The sequence below is a fragment of the Delphinus delphis genome, chromosome 10, assembly GCF_949987515.2.
Source record: "Delphinus delphis chromosome 10, mDelDel1.2, whole genome shotgun sequence".
In the NCBI taxonomy this organism is placed as follows: Eukaryota; Metazoa; Chordata; class Mammalia; order Artiodactyla; family Delphinidae; genus Delphinus; species Delphinus delphis.
In genome coordinates this window covers 32,524,431-32,539,552 of record NC_082692.2, presented here as the reverse complement: position 1 = coordinate 32,539,552, position 15,122 = coordinate 32,524,431, and positions in this window count along the sequence as shown.

The window sequence follows — 15,122 nt, the reverse complement described above, 5'->3', positions numbered from 1 at the left end:
CACCCTTCTGTTCTGGATCTCCCTCCGGATTTCAGGTTGCTGAGAAGTGAGCCAGAACCCACCCTTTCACCTCCCACCCGGAGAATTTGGAGGAACTGTTGGTCACAGCCCTCAGGAAAGCCCAGAAACCACGATCTTCCCCAGGAGCCACGGAATCACAAAAGTCACTTTAGGTCCCCTGAGTCCCTGCACACTAGGTGGTAGGCACAGCATCCGCTCCCCTATCTCTCTCAGGTCCCCACACTCCCCCGGGGCCTCCTTCTCTCTGTCCCCCATCCGTCTCCAGACCCCTCCCCCAAGTAGGAGCTCCTCCCCACAACGGCGGGGAGGGGGGCGTCGAGGGGGCGTCGCGGGGCGGGGCTTGGCGGCGGCGGCGGCGGCGGCGACGGCGGCGGCGCGCGACGGCTCGGACGGAGGTACCGGGCGCGCGCGGCTCCAGCTCGGGACGCCTCGGGCTCTGACTCTGGTTGCGGCTGCTGCAGCGGTACCCGCGCTCCGGTGCGCTCGGCCTCCTGGGCCCGCCGGGGAGCGCTGACCGCTAGCCCGCCGTGCGCCCGCCCGCCCCCTTTCCCGGGCCCGCCGGGATGGGAGCCGCGCGCGGAACCCCGAGCAGCCCTCGCCGGCTGCCTCTGCTCAGTGTCCTGCTGCTGCCGCTGCTGGGCGGTGAGTCCCGGCGAGCTGGGGGAGCGCGGGAGCCCCTAGGGCCAAAGGGGGCGCCGTGGAGGTGGGCTTGGACAACTGGAGCAGGGGAGACACACGGGCGTAGGGCAGGGGCTCGCTGGGCGGGGGACGAGGTCCCGGCGGCCGGGAGATGGCGAAGCCCCCGCTTACTCGGCCGGGCCCCTCTCGTCCCCGCGCCCGCGAGGACGCGTTTCCAGCCTCCCCGGAGTTTTCCCTGCCCGAGCCGAGAGTTTGCTCGGGAACTGCCGGGAGTTGCCGGCTCCCGGGCTCCAGTGGGGCGTTTCTTTGCGGGGGAGAAACGGCGCCGCCCCCCCACTTAGGGGGTGCAGCGCGGTGGCTGAGGGTGGGGGAGATGGAGTCCCCCCGGCAGGCTCAGCCTAGGTGAGGGAGGCCGGCCTGTGGCCGGATGCGGGACCGACCGGCGCGCGGAGCGCGGAGCTTTGTTACCTATGCCGGCCCGACGCTCCCGGCTTCCCTCCTCCAAGTTCCTGGGCCAGGCTGGGACCCAGCCGGCCCTGCTGGTGAGGGCGGAAGAAGGGAAAGAAGAGTGAGGGTCCGTCCCATCTCCTCCAGCTCCCGGCCCCAGCCCTGAGCCCACTCCCTCCCAGGGTCGGATCTGGGAGCTGAGAGTCCCAGGCTGTCTCGGTGACTCATGTGTGAAGGCCGCTGCCAAAATCGGGCATGGCCGGCCTGCAAAGGTGCGGACGGGGTTGGTTCTGCTCCTTCCTGGATTTCCATCCTCTCTCTCCCCAGCAAGGAAAGAAAATCTCTCTTTCTACGGGCAGAAAGGCAAAAAGAGTTCATTCCGTCTTCTTGGAGGGCCTCAGATGAGGGTGTGGCCCCTATCTCTAGGGCAGACTGGACCCGAACCCTCCCCTCGCTTTATTTCCTGGCTTGGTCACACCTGAGAGTCACCACCGAGGTGTTGAAGTGCTTTAGAGGAAAGCCCCAAGCTACCCGCACACCCCAAACACTCTGGACTGGAAGTATGCCCCTCGCACCCCGTGTCCCCTTCCAAAACCCACGATCTTTGGTTATGATCCTGGCAGCAGCCCTCTCTGGGGCAACTCTGCCCAAGAGACCTGGTCCAAGCTTATCACTTTCCTCCTCTTTTGAAGAGTGGCCATGGGGAGGGTGGGGGTAGAGAATTGCCTTTTCTGACATCTCCCTGGCCTGCCAGCTGTTGAGGGGTTTGGTGCTGATGGAATGGAACATCTCCCACACCCCTAGTTGTAAAAGGGGAGGTAATTGTAACCCAGGACCCAGAGGTAAGAACAAGTTCCTGGGATTCGGAGGAGGTGTTTCTGGAGCTGCCCCGTGTTCCTTCTGATGTGTGGGGTGGTAATGCTCACGGCAGAACCCACATTTGCTCCGGGAGGAAGTATGGAAGTTTTTTGCACAGCCAGCATAGGGGGCCCAGCCATATGGGCCAGCTCACAGGCTTCCTAGGTCTGCAGGCTGTTTGGGTTTTGGTGTGTGGGGTGCCAGATATGGCTGCCCTCGCTGCTGATGTTTAGAGTTCTGGGGAAGATTCTGGTGGAGACGGGGCTCTTGTTCAACAAATGCTAAATTCCTAAATTCCTTCCGTGAGAAGACGACTCTGATGTTAAGCGATGTTAATCCGGTGACTGGCGTTTAGCGAAGGGGTGGGTTCTGGTGGGGGGAGTTAGGGCAGGCTGAGGGCTGGGGACTGGAGGTCTGGAATCTCCTCTGGGGGTGGGGAGATGTCTTGTGCTCAACAAAGGAACATTTTAATGAGAGCCTTAAATCAGTCCCATCAGATGTGTCTTAGTGTGGAACCTGCCCATGCGCTGTAAACAGTTTCAATCGAGGCTGAGGCGCTTGCTGTCTGTCTTCTGGTGAATTCCGGGGGCTCAACCCGCCCCTGGATGGCATGACTTCAGCGGGCTATGATTTTTCAATAGAAAACAGTAGATTTTTCCATCTCATTGTGTAATTAGCTGGATTTGTAGTGAGACCCCGCTGCTAATAAGGCAGGAGTAGGGGACCTAGGCCGGCTAGGTTTGTGGATTAGGCCATTTTGAAGTTTGGGTAATTATGCTGTAAACGGCTGAGGAACTTTCCGAACTTTGAGGTCCCCGTTGTGATAAACATGGTGGAGGAGGCGGAGAGGGCTTGACGTTTGAAACCTGGGATTCTTCGCCTCGCCGCTGGAGTGGTTGGTTGGGGTCACCACCCATCCCTCTTCCCACCCCCGACACTGGGTTCTTTCCTCCAGGATCTTGTTTCTTTGGGGAAATGGAATTGTCACGTCCTGAGATGGCTTCCGCAGCCTGTAATTCAGCCCTTTTATCAGTGATGGGCTTTCTCAGATGTTGGGAAGTATGGCGGGAGGGCTACAGTAATTTCTGCTCATCCCTTGCCAAAGGATCTAGTCAGACTCCTGGCGTTCAGAGCAGGGCTGAGTGGTGGAGAGAGCCCAGGCCATCGGGACGAAGTGTTTGCCAAAACAGCAACTCGAGGTTCTTTGACAGGCCCTGGCAGATTTCTTCACCTCACAGTTTGCCTCCTCTGTAAAGGGACTTACTTCCTGGAGTTGTGCTCAGGATCAAATGTAATGAAGTATATAAAGGGCCCCTTTCTTGTTCTTCCCTCTCTGGTGGTGTCTGCCAGCATACCTTTCCAGCTTGACAGTCACCCCCAACAATAAACATGTTCCACTCACTGGAACCCTCCATTCCAGCCCAACTAGTCTCTTTCCCATCCCCTAAAACATACGGGGTTTCGCAGACCTTTCTTTTCTCTCTGGCCGGTCTCCTGGTATATGCCGCCTTCCCCATCTCTTTTGCCCAGCCCCACCTCCACTTCCTTCCTGAAGCTGTCCCATCTCTCCTACCAGAAGGTGGATGCCTGGAGAACCTCTGGACTCTTAGGCCATCTTCCATATTTTTGCCCCACTTGGATTTTAACTTGCTGAAGGGATTTAACTTACTGTAGAATTTATTATGGTGGTATCTTATTTATAGTAGATCCTTATCTAGGTTTATTAAAAAGTGAATGAAGCATTTGGGTACAGGGCAGAGTGACCAATGGCAAAGGTAAACAGCCCCTTTGCCTGCTAGGCAGTGGGGGGGTCTTTTGTGCCCTTTCCCATTTCTCTGGGTTGGGGTTGCCTGTCCCCTCTCCTTGTGCCTGTTCTACTGTGACCCAGTCAAGGGACCAGATCTTCCTTCCCTGTCTCTGGGCTGTCTGTCCTCTGCGGCGGTTTTCTGAGTTTTGATGTGGCAGGGCTTCTGGCTTTCTCTAAGAGTGCTAGGCATGGGCATCCACCTCTGCATATGGAGCTGACCTGCCTGGAAAGGCCACAGCTTAACCACCATGAGCTATATAGGGGCCTAGATTATCTACAACTTTGCCACTCAGAACGAGGGCCAGGGACTTCCCTGGTGGCGCAGTGGTTAAGAATCCGCCTGCCAATGCAGGGGACACAAGTTTGAGCCCTGCTCCGGGAAGATCCCACATGCCGCGGAGCAACTAAGCCCGTGCGCCACTGAGCCTGTGCTCTAGAGCCCGCAGCCACAACTACTGAACCCGCGTGCTTAGAGCCCGTGCTCGGCAACAAGAGAAGCCACTGCAATGAGAAGCCCGTGCACCGCAACGAAGAGTAGCCCCCGCTCACTGCAACGAGAGAAAAGCCCGCGCAGCAATGAAGACCCAACGCAGCCAAAAATAAATATAAAATAAATAAATAAAATTATTAAAAAAAAAACCAAGGGCCAAAGACCAGCATCATCAGCATTCCCTGAGAGCATGAATCGGAGTTCCAGACTGCATTTTAACAAGCTCCCCAGGTGACTGCACCCAAGGTTCCAGAAGTCCTGCTCTAAGCATCCTTCCTTATATAGAAACTCGAGGTACAGAGCTTTCCCGTTGCAACAGTACGAATCAGGAGCCCTAGCTCTTGCACAGTATTTGAAGACTTAGCTTAAATAACCTTTAGTTCATGTGAACTCTCCGGTGTGATATTATACACTTAAAAATGACCTCACTTTGGGTTGAATTTGAATTGGATTTTGTCAGGAAACTTGTCCATTAAAGGTGTGACTCCAGAGGATTTGCAACACTAAGGGTGGAGCTCTGTTCCTCTGGGAGCTTTTCCTAGAGGAGCGTGTGTCTCAATTTATAAAGAGAGCCAGTGGAGAAATTGGATTTGTTAGGAAGAAGTTTGGTCTGTGGACGACTTTTCAGGAATACGTTTGGTTCATAAAGGGAGGCAATGTCTCCACTGGGCTGCAACAGTTGTAGTTGTTAAAGTTTTGGAGGATTTCATATTTTGGAGTGGGGCGGGTTTGGGTGAGTTGTGTGTTTTTAAGCCAGTAGAGCTTCTGTGAGACTCATCTGGGAGGGAGGGTGGCCAGTTCAGACTCTAATATTTGAGCCAAGAGCAGTGTGGGACCAGGGATTCAGTCTTTGGTGTGTTCCTGATGGAGGAAAGGGTCATTAAACCCGGCTGGGTATCCTTGGCCTGCATCCCTTAGCCTCCCTCGGCTCTCCCTAACCTCAGTACATGCCTCTCTGCTCTGTTGCCCGGCAGAGCCACGTGGTGGGACCACGGTTGCTGGCGCGGGCTCTGGGCTGCCAGCCTGCCTCTCTCCTTGAGTCCTGCACTGCCCCCCACCCCGCAGCTGTCTGGTCCTTTGTCCCGAGGGTATGGGGGTTCTGCCGTGTGGCTGAGGTAGAGTCCCGCCTTGGGGTTCTCGGCGTTCACTGCTCAGTGCACGTTCAGCCCTGCCGAGCCCCCTGGCGCTTTGGTGGAGCTGGCGCAGGAGCTGCTACAGCTAATCAGTGGTTTGAGGAAGCCCTCTGTAGTCTGTCACTTTTTCCATCCTCTTTTCTTCTCTGAGTTCAGGCCACTTCCCTCCCAGTAATGCTACACAGCGGCAGTGGGGCAGGGAGGAAGCTGTGCTGGAAGGGCTGACCTATGCGGGCGCCTTCCCCCTCTCGCAGCTTAGTTTGGGGTCCCGGAGCTCTTGTGTCCCTGGGTGCATTAACTGAGTGAACGCACAGGTGAGTGGAATGCAATCTACCGGCTGTCCTGCAGATCCTACGTTCCCTGCCAGAAACTTAGACCCTGATGTGCAGGACATGAACTGGCTGGCTCTGGTGTGTATGTAACTTCTGATAACTGGGTCCTGAGTCTTTGGGGTAGGGTTTGTGAGTCGCACATTAAGAAGACGCGGGTTTGTGTTTCTCAGATACGTGGTCCAGAGACCATTGGGGAATATAGTGGGAGGGCAGGTAGCCAGAGGTACTGGTTAAAATTTGAGTCACCTGAACCTTAACTGCAGGTCTGCCCATCAGAGTCGTTGGGGGAGGAGCCAGAACGTGTAGTTTATTTTCCCATTTGTTAGATTACATTGTATTGTTTGAATAGCCAGTCCTCTCACATAGTTCAAGTCTCAAAAGGAAACTGCATTTTAAAAGAGCTTCCCAGCAGATTCCTATCTACTCTCAAGTTTGAGAACCACTGTGTAGCCATAAGGAGAATTTGTCTAAAGTGGCGGTGTGGTGATGAGAAAGAGGTATTGATGCTGAGAGGGGTTGAGGATGGACTCAATTCAAAGCTTTTGGGTGTCTTCTTTGGGTGAAGCTGTTTCAGGTGGCGCAGGAGGCAGGAAGGAGACAAAATGATGAGAATCAGATGAAATATAATGGGAGGCAACACTTGGTAAGGTGCTAAATAGATGGAATAACATTCCAGAATGTGTAGGAAGGTGAGTCCACGATGCAGGAGCAACTGGGGGCAGTGGGAGGGCTTCAGAGAGGAGAAAGGATTCACTTTCCTAGTAGCTGTAGTCTGTGGTGACTGATCAGAATGACGGAAAGGCATTGGATCAAGACTCTGAAAACTTGGGTGGCTCTCTGCTGATACACACACGATAAAGGAAGAGAAGTGACACCTATTGGCTCACTGCTGCTGGTCACACGACCCTGAACTGTTTAGTTAACCTTTCCGAGCCTCAGTTTTCTCCTCTGCAAAATGCAAATGATGCTGACCCCTGCCTTGCCCGCCTCCGGGAAGTTAGGGTGTAGCAGTCACAGCTGTGAAGGTGGTTGACCCGGGGAAGCAGCCCCTCTGGCCAGCCCTGCTGTCTCTTCCCAGAGACGGTCCTGACCTTCCGTCTCCCTTTAAGGTGTCAGCCTTTCGTTCCACTCCCGTCTATCTAGAATGGTTTGCGAGGGCTCAACCTGGTCACTCTTGACCGATAGCTTTAGAAAAGGTTTTCTCATTCGAAAGCACAGATTTTCTAAACGGGTCTCAGTATTCCAACAGCAGCTCGGAAATGTGGGCACAGCCACTTCGCGTTTCCTGGTAGGAACTCTTCCTCCCTCTATCCCGGTGGCAGATTCTCCCCAGGGTGATGAATGCTGGTTCAGGGCCACCTCCCTCGGCCTGCTGAGGTTCTTCCAGGGAGTGAGTAGGAAAGTGTGCTTCTTGCAGCCGAGGCGGACTTTTATAATACCCAAGGGAGGGTGTTTATCATCACAGGATGGCTGTGGGGTCTCCCCCGTCAGTTACTCTGTATAACTTGCAGGAACTCCTCCTATGAGAACCATGGGGAGGTTCCCGAGGTGCGGTGTGGTCTCCCTATGAGGGGGTTAAGGTGGCCAGAGTGGGCGCTGGCATACACCGCTTCTCCTCCAGGAGACACTGACTCTTTTGTCCCCTTCTTGGATTGGTGGTGGTGGTGGTGGTGGTGGTGGGGCAACGAGGAGAATGCTTGTCTGCTCTTGGGACTTCTGGGATGTCCTAGCAGCTAGCTCATAAGGTGCCTTTGTGCAAATTAGAAATAGGCACCCTTCCTCCAAGTGACTGCAGCCCTGCACCAGGACACAGGGCTTTGGCTAGTGGAGCACAGGCAGTATTTCAGTATTACTCCCTTGGCCGGGCATTTGAGCAGTGCACAACCTGTACGGTCGTACGTGGCTGTGCCATTGGAATGAGAGCCTTGCAACTAGTTGCTCTTTGCTTCCCAGTTGGTAGGCCAAGATGATTTTGGCGACCTCTATTCTAATAATATGTTTCATAGGAGCCCTTTTCACTACTGTTCTCCTGTCTCCTGTGGTGGGGGCGTGGGGCACTACTGCTCATAACATACACTAGGAGAAGCCTGGGAGTCTGGGCCCCCAGTGCTGTACCCATTCCATAGTATATGTCTGTGGCTGCTGAGGTCTTGGCCTGTTTCTGGGCTCCTTTCCCCGCCAGAGGATTTGCTGCCTTGCAGATTCAGGCATCTAGCCTGATGTGATCACTGATGTAGAAGACTGGCTGTCTTCAGGGAAGAAATGCTGCTCACAGTTTATTTCCCATTTCATTAAGGAGCTTCATGCTTACCTCTCTCCTGTGTCCTCTCTCTCTTGGGACCCCGGGGCCTCCCACAGCCCCAGGTAAAGTGTGTGGGCATTCCTGATTCAGAGGAATTCCTGCAGTAGAAGTGGTGTCACTTCAGTGGAAAGGATGGGTCCTAGGTCTTGCTGGACTTTAGTTCTGGGTACCCTACGGGTGTTCCTCTCTCTTAGCCTGAGGAGACATTGTGAGGAGCACCGGGTTGGGACTTGGGAGATGTGGACCCTGCTTCCACATTTGCCCCAGACTGCTTGTGTGACCTTGGGCAAATCCCACCTACCTCTCGGGCCTCAACTTGAGAAGCCCTTGGAGGACCTTGCCTGTGGTGACCGTTGAGGCCAAGCGCAGCCTTACCATCCACAACCCCCAGCTGTGCTTCTGCCACACCTTGTAAGGTTGTCCTCCTCGCTCTCAGTGCTGGGAGAGCATTTGCGTCTGAGGACTGCGTTTTATCCTGGAGTGTCTAGTGCATGGGCACAGATGCGTCTGGACTCGATCAGCTGGAATTAGGGTGTCATTCCCTGGGTGCCAAAGGGAATGAAAGGTTTGGAGACTTTGGGGAGGGAGTTCTTAGGAGAAAAAAAAACACGAGAGTTTTTATCTGAGTATGGGAATGCAGCAATCTTTACCTGGTTCATTTCAGTCTCAGTATTTGAGGAACCAGTGTCCGGGTGGGGAACCCCTTTTCTTCTTTTGCACAGAAGGGAGGACAACTGGAGGGAGGCTTGGAGTTGGGAAGAGGGGTTGGGTGTGCTTTGGGAGAGCCTCGTCCGTGATAACCGACAGCTGTACTCAGCTTTGCAGTTTACAGAACGCTTTCACTCGCACTGACTTTCCATCCTATCAAGCCCCAGAGGCAGGATGAGGGTGGTTGGGTTTTGTTTGTTTGTTTGTTTCCGGAGGAGTGGGGGTGGGAGGCATTTGAGAGGTAAAGAAGCTGAGGCACAAAATACGATCCGCTCAGGACTGCAGAGATGGTAAGTAATAGAGCTGTTTCCGTGCTCTCATATGTCCTTGTATGTATGTCATCACTAGAGGCTATGAAATGTTGCACATACGCCTTGGAACCAGGTAAATATCGGGGAGTGGATTTTGCAGCCGAGATGACTCTCTGGGTGGGCTTAGAGGCAACCCTGCTAGAGTCAGAGGGAGTGTGTCCATAACTTAAACCTGGAGAGATCTTTTGGGACACAGCATTCAGGATTGCTCATCTTTCTCCCCCCCCACCCCCGCCTTTTTGGTTACAACAGTCAGGTTAAAGTTTTCGATGGCCCATTCAGAGGTGTGTATACGTCTTAAAGTTTTTAGTGTTATGATCAGACTATATGTAATCTAGAAGTCCAGAACTCTATGCCTGCATCCCCAAGATTTGAGCTTTTCTCATGAACCCACAAGTCCTGAGTCTCTTCCGCCTGGTGCTTCTGGAAGGTCATGGGCAGTTACAGGCCCGGGCTTGCAGGTGTGCTGCCACATTCCAGACTGATGTGCCTGCTGAGAGTTGCATACTGGGTTATGCTGCGGTGGAGACTACGTAGGTGGTAACAGAATCATCTCTGCTCTCAGTTTACTGCCTCTAACGTCTTTTGTATAGAGAGATGTGCCCGTGCCCTGGCACATAGTAGGGGCTTGATGGATGTAGGTTTCCTTCCATTTCTGACTTTGGAGGCGAGTCTTAATTCTCAAGAGGTTTCGGAAGAGGTTGAACAATGACCTCGACATCCTGAGAGACGTAGGTTCTTTGGTGCCAGGTGTATCTCCCTTTGGCTCAGCCGTTGACCGTGCTTGGCAATCCCGCTGTTTGTTCTTCCGCTTCTGAAGTTCTCAGGTTGCTCTATCATGGAGGGTGCAAAGCGACACTTCAGTGTTCTGATTCTTTTGTAGCTCATCTATTAAAAAAACCCACAAAGATGAGCTGTTTCCCAGCTGGGAGAAGAAAGAGTAGGCTCCTTCAGGCTGGCAGTTCCATTGAGAGGTGGTGTGCTAGGATGGCATTTGTGATCCCAAGTTCACTTCCAGCCACCTGCATAACAAAACAAATCACAGACAAAGAAAACGGTTGTCTTACAGTCTTGCCGGGGGCGGGGGGGGGTGGGGGGTGGGGAAAGGAAATGCTGTTGGTCTTGGAGCTGCAGCTACAAAGAGCAAATCATTCTGTTTGGTTAATTTAGCAGATTAAACCAATTGTTAAACTGACCAATTTAAAAAATGCCCAACTTGCCAGCAGTTTTGTAGCCTGTGATCTGGGCTCCTCCTCTACCGTAGGGGTTCGGGCCTCCTGCAGGAGGAGCTTGGAGGGGAGGGGGGAATGCTGTGCCTTGGAACAGCCCTGGGGGCCTGGAGGAGGATCTCTGTCTTTTCTTTACCCCCCCCCCCCACCAAAAAAAAACCCTCCTTAAAACAAAAGGCTGTTATTTAGTAAACACCCGCTTGGCACCCAGCCCAATGCAGTGTCCTGAGTTGCTTGGTGCTGCAAGGGGGATGGGTGGGGAGTTTGCCTCTTTATTTCTGTGTAAGAGGTTGGGGTGGTGTCAGCTGCTTCTCAGCCTCCGTGCCTTCGCTTACTCTCTTTGCCTTTGTTTCGAGGGCCTTTTGAAGATGGTCCGAAAGGTCCGCTGAGCTGGCCTGCTCTGTCTCCGGTGAGTCTCCACTTGAGCCTCCCCATGAGACTCACTTCCCCAGGCCCCCCAAAGTTGCCACTGGCGACCCAGAAAGGGGGCAGGAGAGCCTGGGCCCAGCCGGGCCTGGGCTTGGGTGGCACCTCCCTCGGTCCCCTTCCCACCCGGCCGGGATCAAAGCAGCCTCCTCAGGGAGCAGGGAAATGCCTCTCCCAATAGCCCCACCAGTGAGTAAACAGCCAGGGCCTCTTGCAGCTTTTGAAGCGCGGAGCTTCGGCCCAGAGGAATGCAGAACATTTCATTTTAGGAGTGGACTTAGGTTTCCAGCGCTCTTGGTATTTGCAAATTTGAAACAAATGCCCTCATTTAGCAGCAGGCAGGCTGGGCAGTAAACGGGGGCTGTTTAAGGGCGTTTATGACGGTCACAGGTATTTGTGGGAAGAGGAACCCCAGCAAGTTTGGGAGAGGACAGAGGGTTTATGGTTAGGTGGGTTGTACAAAGGCCCCAGCCAGGTCTCCGGTGGAGGGTTGTTGTTAGGTGGGCTTTGCCATAAAAAGCATTGCTGCCTCCTGCCCCCCAGGAAGTATCTCCTTCTGGCAGACAAAGGGGTTTGGGATGGTGTTTAATCCCCAGGGTTGATGCTCAGGGCCTTGCCCCTCTCACTTGGCTGCCAAAGTATCAGATTTCCAATGAACCCTTCCTTCTCCCACTCCCAGAGCTTGAAAGGCTCATTAAATGTGCTTTATGTATAACAAGTTGGCTGAGAGCTTCCCCCCTTCATTTCCAGCCAGTTTTGTGAGGAAGGAGCTAGGAAAACCTGTTTTCCTTTTGTTGTTTTTGGAGGTAGGATCTGTGAAGGTGCAATTGCAAAAAGACCCTAATTTCAGGAATCGGCAAGCAAGTGTTGTTTGCCCTTGAAGGGGCGGGGCAGCTTAACCAAGGCTGGTCTGTCTGAGGCCTGGCTGCCCCGCGCCAACCCCCATGCCCCCCGCCCCGACCCCGGAAATTCAGAAATCTGTTCAGGAACTGAGTTCTGGCTTTGCAGCTTGCTCCCCGAGAGACCTTAGTTCACTTCGCCTCTCTGAGCCTCAGTTTCTTCTTTTGTAAGATGGTGGTGGTAATACCCATCCCTTTAGAGGTCTTGTGAGAATTAAATGAGCTAGTACTGTATTTCACGAACTCTAAGATGCTCTCTCTCCCCCTCCCCAGTTTCACTTCTTTGGTTGTGAGATAATTATGTAATGTGTCTTAGTTTAACTGGTACCATTTCCTTTTGCTGGAACATAAATAATGGTGCATCTTAAAATCAGTGACATCTTTGAAATTCAGTGTATGCAAAGGACTTGTCTGTCCTATTGTGAATACTTGATAAAAGGTAGTTAGAATGTGATTTCGTTACAGACGTGTTTTTGCTTCCTGCCTATTAGTAACTTCCAATTGAAGCTGTCTTCCTTTTAGTCTGGCACATAAATAACAAAGGATGTTTAAGACAGAAGGCTTCATGCTAGGTAATGTGGGAGGGGAGGTCGGGGAACTTCTAAATCCTTAAAAAGCAAGCTATACCCAGAAGATGAGGTAGCTGTCCCTAAGAGGGCAAACAGTCTCTTGTGGAAAGAAAATACCTCTCTTATGGTAGAGTCTCTAGTTATTTATTTATTTATTTAGCCACACCACCTGGCATACGAGATCCCGTTTCCCCAACCAGGGATTGAACCTGGGCCTGGGCGGGGAATTCCCCTAGAGTCTCCATTTAAAAAGGCTAAGTTGAGGGACTTCCCTGGTGGTCCAGTGGGTAAGACTCCATGCTCCCAGTGCAGGGGGCCCGGGTTCCATCCCTGGTCGAGGAATAGATCCCGCATGCATGCTGCAACTAAAAAAAAAAAAAAAAAAAAAATCCCGCATGTTGCAGCTAAGACCCAGCACAGCCAAATAAATAAAATATTAAAAAAAATTAAAAAGGCTGAGCGGGGAATTCCCTGGCGGTCCAGTGGTTAGGACTTGCCGCTTTTACTGCTGGCGCCAGGGTTTGATCCCTGGTCAGGGAACTAAGATCCCACAAGCCATGCGGCCAAAAAAAAAAAAAAAAAAAAGACATAAAAAGGCTGAGCTATTCCGTGGGGGAGACTGGAGACTCACTCCAGGAATGGATTGTCTGGTAGGCAAACTGAGACAGAACCAGAAGAGGGTAATGAACAAGGCAAGGACACAGAGAAGCACCAAAGGGGGGGGGACACAGTAAATGCCAGGTGCTCAGAGGATGAAGACCTGAGGGGGGCATGCGGGAGACGCACAGGGGGTGGTAGCATGGGCTTCCGCTCACAGCCGCACAGTTGCATGGGGTTGATAGAAGCTTTGTGGAGACAGCTGGTGCTAATCATTCTGCTTGGTGCTACCCGAGCATTGGCTGGGTGGTGCCGTTCCCCCTCAGGACACAAGTGGCCCAAAGGCTGGGGAGTTCTTCCTTTGCTTGAGTTTTGGTTCATCTGATGGTGGGATGGATTGGCTGTCAGGTTGGGGTTTGGATGGCACATGAAAAGACAAAAATATGTCCCTTTTGTATGTGTTAGTGGATATCGAGAGCAAAGCTGCTTTTCTTTTTTAGTAGATTGCTGTGTAGATATGTGTTTTAGGCACCTCACCTTACAGGAGTTTCAGAATGCATTCTTTCTGTGTGGTTGCCCAAAACTTTAACCCTTGGTAGGTGTGCCCAGCTAGGAAAGGGGCTGATGAAGGGCTCGCCTGGAGGGCAAGAACGCAGAAGTCCCAGGGTCTAGAGACTCAGCCCCTCCATGGAGTCAGTGCTCTTCTTTACTTCCTTTGGGAATGTTTTGAAGGAGAATAAAGTGTTGCAGATGATGTGCCTTGAACAATCAGGAAGAAGGGCATTGAGGTTAAGAAAATTCCAGTGCTCTTTTCAGGGCATTTTTGATGATATAAAAATGTATTTTGACAAAACTCTGAAACTTCTGGGGAAGCTGATCTTCCCAGCGTCTGTCCTGGGAGGCAGGGGTTCTTTTTAAACCAGGTCAACAAATTCTTTGAAGCCCTTTTTGTATCTCAAGCACCCAGAGCACTACCCGGGGGGCCCTCCATTGTCCTAAGTGTAACTAGTTGTCCAGTTTGAGAAGCCTTGAGAGGACTTGTCTGGACCTCTCTGGGGCTCCTGCCAGCTGCTGGCCTTGAGGGTGACGGCTGTGGCAGCTGCGTTAACAGCCGTCTGTTCTGGGCCAGGCCGCTGCCTCAGCCTTGGGAAGAGGTGTTGATGAGGCTGATGGGGCAACAAATCCCCCTGAGCCCCAGGTTGGAGGTACATTAGTTAAACGTTGCTCTCAGACTCCTGACAAATTGTTTTCAGTTTTTGCTGCCAAAAGAGAACTCTGAAAACGCGGTGTATGGGTTATTGACACTGTCTCTGTTTTTGTTGCTTCCATGAGGTTGGTGGAGGAGGGCGCCAGTCCAAGGGAACTTTTCAGGTTCCTCTGGTACCTGACATCAGGTGAAGAGGAGGAGGGGGTGGGCATGTGGGGTGAAGTGCCCTTGAATGCAGGAAGTGTGGTGACTGGACAGGCCTTTGAGGTGCCTGGGACCAGCCTCTTTCATTAGATCAAAGAAATACCTTTTGTTTTTCTGCTCACACTTTCCTCTGCCCTGGAGCCAGAGTCGTAAAGAGGTGGAGTTGTGAGGGTCTGCATCTGGTAGTTGGGGTGGCAGGTGGAGGCGGGGCGGTGGGGGGGGTGTCTTCCCTCCCGCTGTGCGCTTCCTGCATCCTGCTCCCACTGTCCTGGTGTGCAGGGGTCTGCCTGGGCTAGCCTGGGCACCCCGGGCTGTGCTGGGCTGCCCTCCCGGTAGGGCCCCACCTGAGCTGGGCTATAAGCTGGAGAAACCAGGCGCACAGAGATGGATTTCACTGCAGGCTAAGTGTTTTGTTGCTGAATCATTTGCATTCATTAAAAGTAGCGAAGGGTGGGCTTTCCTGGTGGCGCAGTGGTTGAGAGTCTGCCTGCCGATGCAGGGGACGCAGGTTCGTGCCCCGGTCCGGGAAGATCCCACATGCTGCGGAGCGGCTGGGCCCGTGAGCCATGGCCGCTGAGCCTGCGCGTCCGGAGCCTGTGCTCCACAACGGGAGAGGCCACAACAGTGAGAGGCCCGTGTACCACCAAAAAAAAAAAAAAAAAGTAGCGAAGGGTGAGTGATAGTGGAGGCTGCTGCCTTAGAGCCTCATTAAGAATTCTTGGGGCCGGGGAGTGGATGGGCGTAGCTCATTCAGAGCTTACTTAACTTCTGACTGCCTTGGGCATAGGCCAGCTGCTAAAATATGAAAAATGTCTGCCCAGAAGCCCCCAGAGCTTGGCCAGACTGCCCTGGCCAAAGAAAACATACACTTACAATTCATTATTTAGCCTCCTCCTGCGAGTTTGCTCGTGTCTCTTCCTCCCCTGGGACCTTGCTGAGTTGG